Consider the following 12490-nt stretch of genomic DNA (forward strand, 5'->3'; position numbering starts at 1 on the left):
AGGAAGGCCTGCTGGTCTTTGTCATTCCTCAGTGCTGCAACAAAACATGCATCCACCCTATTCATCCACTGTCTGCTTGAATGGTAATCCTACAGTTGGCACACTCTGTAGTCAGTCAACGCTTTGTTTGTGTCATCAGTCCACTATCGTTTGTCAGTGTGCAGTCACTCCCCTCCCATGTATCACTGCTGATAGTGCAGCCTCTCGCACAGCATACCCGGGTGTCCACTGGCAGCAAAATGACATTATACCTAGAAAATTTCTTTGTGACTTTGGAATGGATTGGATTGCTGCAATTCTTTTTTGGAGGGAGTGCGTTACTATCTAATCTGATCACATGTCCCAGGTAGGGGACTTTGTCTGAAACCTATAGTAATTTGGAGAGGCTCACCTTGTGACTGTCCTCTGGTATTTCAACAGCGTTTTTCTTTCCAACTCACAGGCCTGCTTAGAGGGAGAACACATCATTAAATCATTGACATGTCCAACACTGTTGATGAAAAGCAATAAAGGTTTGTTTTTTTTCCAGCGCACTGTTAAACATGATCTTGATCATCACTGGTGTTACGAACACTGTGAAAAAACTGTTTTGTTCATAGACCCAGTTGAATGCTAACAACGTGGGGAGGGGTGGCCATCAGAGGAAGAGGATCAGAGAAGTCTGTGATTTTACCTGGAACACTGATTCAGGTATGTAGATGACACCTGGGTGAAAATCGGATGTTTCACAATTAAGTGATCACACAAACTCAGTGGAGAAACACATCAAGTACATCACATGAGGGGGGATATGAACAACGAATTTTAGATTTATTCTTTCACAAAACGCCAAGAAAAAGTAGCTTCTCTCTAAATATTTAACCACAAAATGCATTCACAAATTCACAGACATTCCTTCCTAACTTTTAGTTTTAGTTGGTCTTTTTTCTTGTCCCTGCTGTATGTCACTAGATGTCTGTGGAGAACAGATTAGATTATCTGCTTAGATTGTACTCTAATTAGCTGTGGATTTAAAGATTACAGAGTGAACAGCTCTTGATCAACAAACACTTTATCAGAGGATTATCAAGAAGCAATCAAACAAGGGCACATGTCTCAGGGAAGAGAGCCAAACTGAACCAAATACAAAATGATAATGAGACAACTTCTGTGTCTATGTGTGTATATTCATGTGTGTGTGTGTGTATATATATATATATATATATATATATATATATATATATATATATATATATATATATATATATATATATACGGAGACGGAGCAATACTGGAAGAGCATATGGGAGAAGGATGCCACCCATAACGGCAATGCTCAGTGGCTAGTGGATCTGAGGGCAGACCACAGCGACCTCCCTGAACAGGGTCCAGTAACCATCACAGTGGCAGATATCCAAGAAAGGGTCTCCAGTATGAAGAGTTGGACAGCACCAGGGCTAGACATGGTTCATGCCTACTGGCTGAAGAAGCTGACTGCACTCCACGAGCATCTGGCAGCACAAATGAACCAGCTGCTAGTTAACGAGAGACACCCGGAATGGCTAACCGAAGGTCGGACGGTCCTGATCCCCAAGGACCCCAAGAAGGGACCAGTCCCCTCCAACTACCGACCAAATAACCTGCCTCAGTACTACATGGAAGCTTCTGTCAGGCATCATATCGGCTAAGATGAACAGGCACATGGGTCAATACATGAGTGGGGCACAGAAAGGAATTGGCAAGAATACCAGAGGCGCAAAACACCAGCTACTGGTAGACAGAACAGTCAGCCGAGACTGCAAGACCAGACTGACCAACCTGTGCACTGCCTGGATTGATTACAAGAAGGCCTATGACTCAATGCCCCACAGCTGGATACTGGAATGCCTAGAATTGTACAAGATCAATGGGACCCTAAGAGCCTTCATCAGGAACTCAATGGGGATGTGGCGTACAACACTAGAGGCCAACTCCAAGCCCATAGCACAAGTCACCATCAAGTGCGGGATCTACCAAGGAGATGCTCTGTCCCCACTGCTGTTCTGCATAGGCCTGAACCCCCTCAGTGAGATCATTAACAAGACTGGCTACGGATACCGACTACGGAACGGAGCAGTTGTCAGCCACCTCCTGTACATGGATGACATCAAGCTGTATGCCAAGAGTGAACGAGACATCGATTCACTGATCCACACTACCAGGCAATACAGCAATGACATTGGAATGTCGTTCGGACTGGAGAAGTGTAGTCGAATGGTAACAAAGAGACTTCTACTGCCGTTTTGACGAGCCATCAGGCAGCCTTCACACCTCCAACGGCCCCAACAATAGAGGCACTTTGGACACTAATTCCCCCACCTCTCCCCCCTCCATAGAGCCATCACCACCTTCAAACTGTTCACCTACAACACCCCCCTCCTCACCCCACACAAAAGAGGATTTCACACCACCTCCTCCCACCACAACTCTTCATATTCATGAAGCAGATGTGAGGAAGCAGTTTAAGAGTCTGAATGCTCGGAAAGCTCCCGGCCCAGACGGTGTGTCTCCTGCCACCCTCAGACACTGTGCAAACGAGCTGGCCCCAGTGTTTTCTGGCATTTTCAACTCCTCACTGCAGGCATGTCATGTGCCTGCCTGCTTCAAGTCCTCCACCATAATCCCTGTCCCCAAGAAACCTAGGATCACTGGACTAAATGACTACAGACCCGTGGCTCTGACATCTGTGGTCATGAAGTCTTTTGAGCGCCTAGTTCTCTCCCATCTCAGGACCCTCACGGCCCCCCTCCTGGACCCCCTGCAGTTTGCATATAGAGCCAACAGGTCTGTAGACGACGCCATCAACATGGCCCTACACTTCATCCTGCAGCATCTGGACTCCCCAGGAACCTACGCCAGGATCCTGTTTGTGGACTTCAGCTCTGCCTTCAACACCATCCTTCCAGACCATCTCCGAGACAAGCTTTCCCAGATGAATGTGCCTGACCCCATCTGCCGGTGGATCACTGACTTCCTGACGGACAGGAAGCAGCATGTGAGGCTGGGAAAGAATGTCTCGGACTCCCGGACCATCAGCACCGGCTCCCCTCAGGGCTGTGTTCTTTCTCCTCTGCTCTTCTCCCTGTACACCAACTGCTGCACCTCCACCCACCAGTCTGTCAAGCTAATCAAGTTTGCAGATGACACCACCGTTATTGGACTCATCTCGGACGGGGATGAGTCTGCCTACAGGAGGGAGGTTGAACGTCTGGTGTCCTGGTGCAGCCACAACAACCTGGTGCTGAATGCCCAGAAGACAGTGGAGATTATTGTGGACTTCAGGAAGCACACAGCCCCACTCCCCCCCATCATCCTGACTGACACCCCCATCACCTCTGTGGACTCATTCCGCTTCCTGGGTACCACCATCACCCAGGACCTGAAGTGGGAGCCCACCATCACCTCCGTCATTAAGAAAGCCCAGCAGAGGATGTACTTCCTGAGGCAGCTGAAGAAATTCAACCTGCCAACACGGACGATGATGCAGTTCTACACTGCAATCATCGAGTCCATCCTCACCTCCTCCATCACCGTGTGGTACGCTGGAGCCACTATCAGGGACAAACAGAGACTGCAGCGTGTTGTGCGCTCTGCTGAGAAGGTGATTGGCTGCAGACTCCCATCTTTGCAGGACCTGTACACCTCCAGGACATTGCGGCGTGCAGCTCGGATCTCAGCTGACCCTTCTCACCCTGGACACAGTCTGTTTGACCTGCTCCCCTCAGGCAGGAGGCTCCGGTCCATTCGCACCAGAACCTCTCGCCATAAGAACAGTTTCTTCCCCTCTGCTGTTGGACACATGAACAATAACCATATGACTGTTCCCGCTACTAACACATGACCCTACGCTGTGTTCACTGCATCATTCCATGATTGGCACTGATCACCACCTGCACTCATGTATATATCTTTCAACGTAGCACTCTTAATTCTTATTCTCATGTATATATCTCATGTATAGCTCATGCACATATCTTTCTACGTAGCACTTTTAATTCTTATCCCTACTTTTATTTTTTCATGTCTATTTAAGTGCTATTTATGACACTATGTTTGCACTGAAGCACCGCAGCAATTTCCTAATGTTGTAAACCTGCTCAACATTTGGCAATAAACCCCTTTCTGATTCTGATTCTGATTCTGAAGGTAGTCAGAACTGAGGGGATTGAACTACCAGAAGGCAACATTGCAGACATAGAGGACAGTTACAAGTACCTGGGGATCCCGCAGGCAAATGGGAACCATGAAGAGGCCGCTAGAAAAGCTGCAACCACCAAGTACCTGCAGAGGGTCAGGCAAGTCCTGAGGAGTCAGCTGAATGGTAAGAACAAGATCCGGGCCATCAACACGTACGCCCTGCCCGTGATCAGGTACCCTGCTGGGGTAATAGGCTGGCCAAAGGAGGAGATAGAAGCCACTGACATAAAGACAAGAAAGCTCCTTACCATGCATGGAGGGTTTCACCCCAAGTCCAGCACCCTGAGGCTGTAGGCTAAGCGGAAGGAAGGGGGCCGGGGACTGGTGAGTGTCAGCACCACAGTCCAGGATGAGACAACGAACATCCAAGAATACATTGGGAAGATGGCCCCAACTGACCGAGTGCTCAGTGAATACCTCAGGCAGCAGAAACCCAAGAAAGAGGAGGGAGACGAGGAACCATCATGGAAGGACAGGGCCCTGCACGGTATGTACCACCGGCAGATAGAGGAGGTGGCTGATATCCAGAAATCCTAATAGTGGCTGGACAAAGCTGGACTGAAAGACAGCACAGAGGCACTAATCATGGCAGCACAAGAACAAGCTCTGAGTACAAGATCCATAGAGGCTGGGGTCTATCACACCAGGCAAGACCCCAGGTGCAGGCTGTGTAAAGATGCCCCAGAGACAATCCAGCACATAACAGCAGGGTGCAAGATGCTAGCAGGCAAGGCATACAGGGAGAGCAGAATTATTAGGCAAATGAGTATTTTGTCCACATCATCCTCTTCATGCATGTTGTCTTACTCCAAGCTGTATAGGCTCAAAAGCCTACTACCAATTAAGCATATTAGGTGATGTGCATCTCTGTAATGAGAAGGGGTGTGGTCTAATGACATCAACACCCTATATCAGGTGTGCATAATTATTAGGCATGGCCAAGGTAAGAAAGGCTGAAAGACGACCACCAATGAACAAGACACACAAGCTGAAACGTCAAGACTGGGCCAAGAAATATCTCAAGACTGGTTTTTCTAAGGTTTTATGGACTGATGAAATGAGAGTGAGTCTTGATGGGCCAGATGGATGGGCCCGTGGCTGGATTGGTAAAGGGCAGAGAGCTCCAGTCCGACTCAGACGCCAGCAAGGTGGAGGTGGAGTACTGGTTTGGGGTGGTATCATCAAAGATGAGCTTGTGGGGCCTTTTCGGGTTGAGGATGGAGTCAAGCTCAACTCCCAGGCCTACTGCCAGTTTCTGGAAGACACCTTCTTCAAGCAGTGGTACAGGAAGAAGTCTGCATCCTTCAAGGAAAACACAATTTTCATGCAGGACAATGCTCCATCAAACGCGTCCAAGTACTCCACAGCGTGGCTGGCAAGAAAGGGTATAAAAGAAGAAAAACTAATGATATGGCCACCTTGTTCACCTGATCTGAACCCCATTGAGAACCGGTGGTCCATCATCAAATGTGAGCATTACAAGGAGGGAAAACAGTACACCTCTCTGAACAGTGTCTGGGAGGCTGTGGTTGCTGCTGCACGCAATGTTGATGGTGAACAGATCAAAACACTGACAGAATCCATGGATGGCAGGCTTTTGAGTGTCCTTGCAAAGAAAGGTGGCTATATTGGTCGCTCATTTGTTTTTGTTTTGTTTTTGAATGTCAGAAATGTATATTTGTGAATGTGGAGATGTTATATTGGTTTCACTGGTAAAAATAAATAATTGAAATGGGTATATATTTGTTTTTTGTTAAGTTGCCTAATAATTATGCACAGTAATAGTCACCTGCACACACAGATATCCCCCTAAAATAGCTAAAACTAAAAACAAACTAAAAACTACTTCCAAAAACATTCAGCTTTGATATTAATGAGTTTTTTGGGTTCATTGAGAACATGGTTGTTGTTCAATAATAAAATTATTCCTCAAAAATACAACTTGCCTAATAATTCTGCACTCCCTGTGCATGGAACGCCATAACCAAGTGGCCGGCATAGTGTACAGGAACATCTGTGCCGAGTATAACCTGGAAGTCCCAAGGTCAAAATGGGAGACGCCCCCAAGGGTGGTGGAGAATGACCGAGCTAAGATCCTGTGGGACTTCCAGATACAGACGGACAAAATGGTGGTGGCTAACCAACCGGACAAAGTGGTGGTAGAAAAGCAGAAGAAGACGGCCGTAGTGATCGATGTAGCGGTTCCGAATGACAGCAATATCAGGAAGAAGGAACACGAGAAGCTGGAGAAATACCAAGGGCTCAGAGAAGAGCTCGAGAGGATGTGGAGGGTGAAGGTAACGGTGGTCCCCGTGGTAATCGGAGCACTAGGTGCGGTGACTCCCAAACTAGGCGAGTGGCTCCAGCAGATCCCGGGAACAACATCGGAGATCTCTGTCCAGAAGAGCGCAGTCCTGGGAACAGCTAAGATACTGCGCAGGACCCTCAAGCTCTCAGGCCTCTGGTAGAGGACCCGAGCTTGAAGGATAAACCGCCCGCAGGGGCGTGCTGGGTGTTATATGTATATATATTTTTTTTTTTTTTTTCTCGTTTGGCTCTCAGCGAAGGCGGTCGCACTTTTCTCCTCTCCTCTCCCTTATATTCCCTGCTTAGCTTCTTATGCCCTTGTCTTGTCTCGTGCTTTTTTCACTTCCCTGGAACACTCTCTCACAGTCTGTTTCTAAAACCTAAAAGAGAATTATGGATTTGATCAACTGGTCTCTGAATGCTATTGACACCCTTTTCTCAACGAGAAGTCTGGGCTCGGGAGAGCCCGAGTGCCCTGGAGGGACTTTCCCTGCCGGATACATGATGGACGGGTGGCAGACATGGAGGATCGTGTGTCTGGCGGGACTGTCGATCGAGGACGCTGAAGATATCTACCTATTCGGAACCATCATAACAGGGTTCATGCTGATCGGAGAATTAAGAAAGCGGAACCGGCTCTGTGAGCAAAAGACTGAAGAGACCACGGAATTGAAGGTAAATAACATCATGGAGAAACTCGCAGCTATCCAACGGGAGATTGAGAGACCAGTGTCGGTGTCGGAGTGTTAAAAACAGCTTGAAATTCTCATGAGTTGTTTGTAAAAGAAAAATCACCATTATAATGCGGCTACCCCTTTACCCCTTTGGCGCCAGCTGTGGGCTCAAGGCCGGAGCCGAACAAAAACTCTGGAATGGTAGCGCTGTGCAGGGCGGCTGCTGTGTTGGATTACTCCTCACCCCCCACCCAATCCTGTGGCTTGTCATGTCTTTTACAATGTTGTGCTGTGGACATTATGTGCTTTTTGTGCAGAGGAGTTTTTTTGTTTCCTGTTCTCATGCTGTCCTACCATGGAAGCACAGCATGAGTAGAGGTCTCTTTTTTTCCTCTTGTACTTTCCCACTGTAGTGTACATTTCAGTGTTTTTCTGTAACGCTACCGATCTCCTACTTGTATCCCCATGTAATGTCTCTGTTGTGTGTGTAAGGTCGGGGGGTCCCATTTCACTGCAGGGCAACCTGCATGTGGCGAATAAAGCTTTGATTGATTGATTGATTGATTGATTGATTGATTGATTGATTGCTTGATTGATATATATGTATGTATGTATATATATATATATATATATATATATATATATATATATATATATATATATATATATATATATATATATATATTAGGGGTGCATCGATATTCGTATCGATATTGAACCGTTCGATACAGTGCTTTCGGTTCGGTACGCATATGTATCGAACAATACAACATTTGTAATTTATTTTATCAACTTTCCTTCTGACGATGCTGTCTGTGTTGAGCGCTCAGTGAATCTGTGTTCGACTACTCCGCCTAGGCTGCACTGTCGAGCGCAGATCCACTGAGCGCTCAACACAGACAGCATAGTCAGAAGGAAGAGCGCAGGGCAAGCTAGCGAGACAGAAGTTAAGCTCTCCTTGCAACAGGCAAATTGAACGTCATTCAGATCTGGCGTTTGGAATTATTTTGGTTTTCATGTGACGTATGACCCTGAAGGTAAGCGAGTCATGGACTAAAGTAAAACAGTATGTTGGATGTGCCATGCAATGCTCAATTACATTGGTGTGAACTAGTGTGTTAGCGCAGTTAGCTCGTTAACGTGTTGGCCGTCTAGCCCCATGCACGGAGTGATCGGCGGTAGCTCGTTAACGGAGATTTGCCGTGTTGTGGCGTTAAGGTCATTTCAACGAGATTAACCTGAAAGCACTAGCGGGAACACAACGAATATGACTGCTCATTTACGCCGACATCATCGTAGTGCAAAGACAAGTGGAAGCAGACAAAAAAAAGCAAGCATGCTACTAACTTTAGCCGAGTCATTTAGACAGCTGTTAGCACATGATTCTCCTTATGCTGCTGAGAATATAGCCCAGAAGAAGCGGATAGTATAGCTTTTATTTTGGAAAGAGACATTTCTCTGTAATAAACTCTCTTTTCCAAAGATGAGTGATTCCTCAATCAGATACAGGGCTCGCAATATCGCTAGCCCGACGTCCCGGAGCTAGCGATTTTTTCAGTCGGGGTACCAAAATCTATCTCTTCCCTGCCCGTCGGGCTATTGTAGGAAAAATATATGTCAATGCTTCTGCATTCTTTCGGAAATGTAGCTGGGTAATTATGTCATTGGCATCGGTGAGCCACTGTCAATATGTGACATATTGAAATCGCGTTTGAATTTGCGCTTGTTTTTTTGCTTTCACTTTGCAATCGTGCGAACTGTGTATAGAGAGCGACAGCACTGATCTGTGAGTGATGATAATTTGTGCACCAATTCCTCTGACATCGTCTTATTAATTGTTAGCTTACTATGCAAACATGACAAGTGAAATCTCCCGCAGCAAGCTTAAACATGTGAGAGGTTGATCGCGCAGAGAATCGCTGAGCTTATGTGAGTGAGTGTGTAAAAGCATTTCAGTTCTGCTGAGCCAAATAAGACAGGTCAGGGTGAAGAAGTGACAGCCAAAGAAAAGCTTACCACAAAACGGAGAAGTTATGACAAATCAGACTATAAGGCAAAAAGAAAGTGCAGCTTTATGGTTTCATGGACAAAAGAATTTCTGTGGCTGCAATATGATGAGCTAAATAACCAGGGCTGCACATAAGTGGTCCGCAGGTGCGCATTCGCTGTCAAAATAAAAAACACGCACAAGGGTTAGGGTTAAATTTAAAAACTGTACTTTTGAGTTAAAATATATATTTATAATTTTAATAAACAAATTAAAAATGCATGAACATTTTTTTGTATCGAAAAAATATCGAACGGTGACACCAAAGTATCGAACCGAACCGAACCGTGAATTTTGTGTATCGTTGCACCCCTAATATATATATATATATATATATATATATATATATATATATATATATATATATATATATATATATATCCTGGGGGCGTCTGTATCCAGTAAGGGTCCTAAGGCTAGACTCCCTATGCTAAGCGAGCCTACCGCAGAGAACCCTCACTCGTCACAGTGAGGTCTGAATGGTGCGTAATCCAGTGAAACGTGGGCAATAAGCTAGGGGAACACAGCCTGCAACTCGGTGTAAGGCATGGCTATTCAACTAAAAGGTTAGTTGGGCCAGATTTTCAAGACAAGGAATTTATCTGGACCAGATATTTTTTAGCAGCCTATCGTGATAAATTTAAAACCAACACAAATGTATTGAAAAACAAGTAATGTTTATTCATTTTGTCCCTTTTAAATCTGGTGACATCTCACAAATGCACATCAAAAACTCCATCCTTCTCCACTACTACTTCTTCACATGAAATTAAAAAAAAAACATTTTGAAAGTTCCCTTTCAATATATATGTAACCCAGACACATCTTAAAGTGCATTTAACACAATTAAAATAGAACAGTCAATCCTATCAAAGCTATCAGTGCACAAACCCATAGCAGTAACACATAAGAATACAACATTTATTGCTGCACACTGAGGTGATACAGTTTTGTTTTATATCAACCCCTGTAATTAGGCATGGCTTGTTAGACATTCCACATTATGTTGATATGTGGGCTATAGTTACCCTGACATTATTAATGCGAGAAGTGACATTTTTCTTTGCGGCAACTGTTGGCTCATAAGATGTCAGTGCAATCTGAAGGCAATGGTGAAGAGTGTTAGGGAACTGGTGTGTATTGACATCAGTCCAAAACTTTGCAGGTCCGTTAGTGCGAAGATCCTGTGCCATGGCTAAGGATGACTGCATGTCAACAAGTTCCAGTATGAACTTCCCCTCGTCAGTGGAAGGGACCACTTCCTTTGCTCTGATGGACAAGTCGCCTTCTGTTGAAACACTAAATGGGTCTCTGGCAAAACTCATCACCTCTGTGGGTAAAGCAAGTTCATCTAGTTGACCAGAAAAGTTCTCTTTCAACCTCGCAATGAAATCAGTCATCACATCCGTGACTTGTGTTGGTGATGAGATGCATTTGCGGAGTGTTGGAAAATGCAGCAACCGGCCTGTGCTCAAGTCAGTTTCGAAAAGGTTCAACTTGACTTGGAATGCACGCATCTGTTCCACAAGTTCAATGACAGTTTTGCCTCTGCCTTGTAGTCCCACATTGAGGTCATTCATGTGTTTGAATATGTCAGTCAGAAAGCAGACACTGGCCATGAAGCTGTTGTCCATTATGCGATTCAAGTATGTTTCTGCTTTTTTTTTCTCTGCTGTTGCAGAGGAAAGCTGTGATCTCCTCTTTGAGATCACAGAAACGCTCCAGTGCCCTGCCTTTGGACAGCCACCTGACATCATTGTGCAATAGAAGGTCATGGTGCTCAGCAGACATTTCTGAGAGCAGCATGCGGAATAAGCGGTGCTGGAGGCTTGATGTTGAGCGAATAAAATTAATTGTAGCCATCACGGTGTCCATTGTCGTTTTGAGCTCCGCGCTTAGTTTTGCACACAACACAGTCTGATGAACAATGCAGTGTAAGGTTCTCATCTGAGGTGCAACAGCCAACCACCGCGCTGCCAAACCCCTCACTTTTCCTGCCATGGATGGAGCCCCATCGGTAACTAGCAAACAGACACGCTTCATATCCAGACCATTATCCTCGAAAAAAGCTGAAATCTTCTCAAACATTATTTCGTCAGTTGTGTGTCCCTCTAGTGGCAGTAAGCCGAGCAGTTCCTCTCTGAAGCATTTGCCATCAAAAAAAACGGACATATATGCACAACTGTGCATTAACAGTTCTGTCTGTGGACTCATCTACTGCTATAGACATTACATCAGTTTTCTTCAGGTCATCTAACAGCATTTCAAACACGTCCGAAGCCAGAACTTCAATCCTACGAATATTTGAACTGTCTGACGGGCACGTTTTCAATAGCAGATGTCACATTCACTTTAATTTTTTCGTTGTTTATCACCTCATCCACCACAGCAAGCATGCACTCTTTCACGGTTTCAGAATCTGTAAAAGGTCTTTTCTTCTTCGCCAAGATCCAGCAAACACGAAGGGAAGCTGCTGCAGCTCTCTCTTGAGCTGTACATGACCTCACCATGGTAGTACAACTCCGGTTGTAAGATGCAATTAAACTCCGTACTTTTGCAGCTCTCTCCTGAGATCCCTCTGGAAAGTTTTTGCAGAAAGTCTGGTGTTTGTCATTGTGGTGTCTTTGTAAATTGTAATCTTCAAGTACCGCAACACATTCACTACAAATTAAACACATTGGTTTGGCATTTGGATTTTGCGGTAAAATGAATAAGTACTTGTCAGTCCAGGCAGGGTTAAACCGACGGTTTTCATTGTCAATTTTACAGGTGTGTTTTGAGAAAGACATGCTGTTGTCACATCAAACATTATGATGATAGCTTGATATGTTTACAACACGGTGCATTGTGGGTGGAATGTTGCATTCATAGTCCACACTATGCTGTAGGAATTTCTATTATTTTTTTTCTTTTCGTTTTCTCTGTGTTTCTGCTAGGACCACGGGCAGGGCCACTCGGAGGTTGCTTCTGGGCCACATGTGGCCCGCGGGCCGCCATTTGAAGAGGCTTGGTGTAAGGTGTGCAGTGTACATTCATTTTAATCCATATTTACTAACCTGTGTTACAGGCGTCTCAGGAGGGGAAAGCGGTGCTCTACCTGCACTGTGTATAGTGCTGGCGAAGCGCTGCTGATGTCGACTGAGAAAATTGTCAGGCGGTGGAAGGAATACTTCGAGGACCTCCTTAATCCCACTGACACATCTTCCGAGGAGGAAGCAGAGTCTGGGGATGAGGGGAATGACCCGCC

At 45.5% G+C, this 12490-nt stretch overlaps 1 long non-coding RNA gene across 1 annotated transcript; it reads left to right on the forward strand.

Annotated features, from left to right (window-relative positions):
* The first annotated feature begins 225 nt into the window (after window positions 1–225).
* Window positions 226–672, forward strand: LOC145432024 (uncharacterized). The gene is made up of 3 exons (XR_013912368.1): window positions 226–346; window positions 443–512; window positions 600–672. It is a non-coding gene; the product is annotated as an uncharacterized LOC145432024 (long non-coding RNA).
* Window positions 673–12490: the final 11818 nt, after the last annotated feature.

This window comes from Astatotilapia calliptera, chromosome 11 (genome assembly GCF_964374335.1).
Source record: "Astatotilapia calliptera chromosome 11, fAstCal68.1, whole genome shotgun sequence".
Lineage (NCBI taxonomy): Eukaryota > Metazoa > Chordata > Actinopteri > Cichliformes > Cichlidae > Astatotilapia > Astatotilapia calliptera.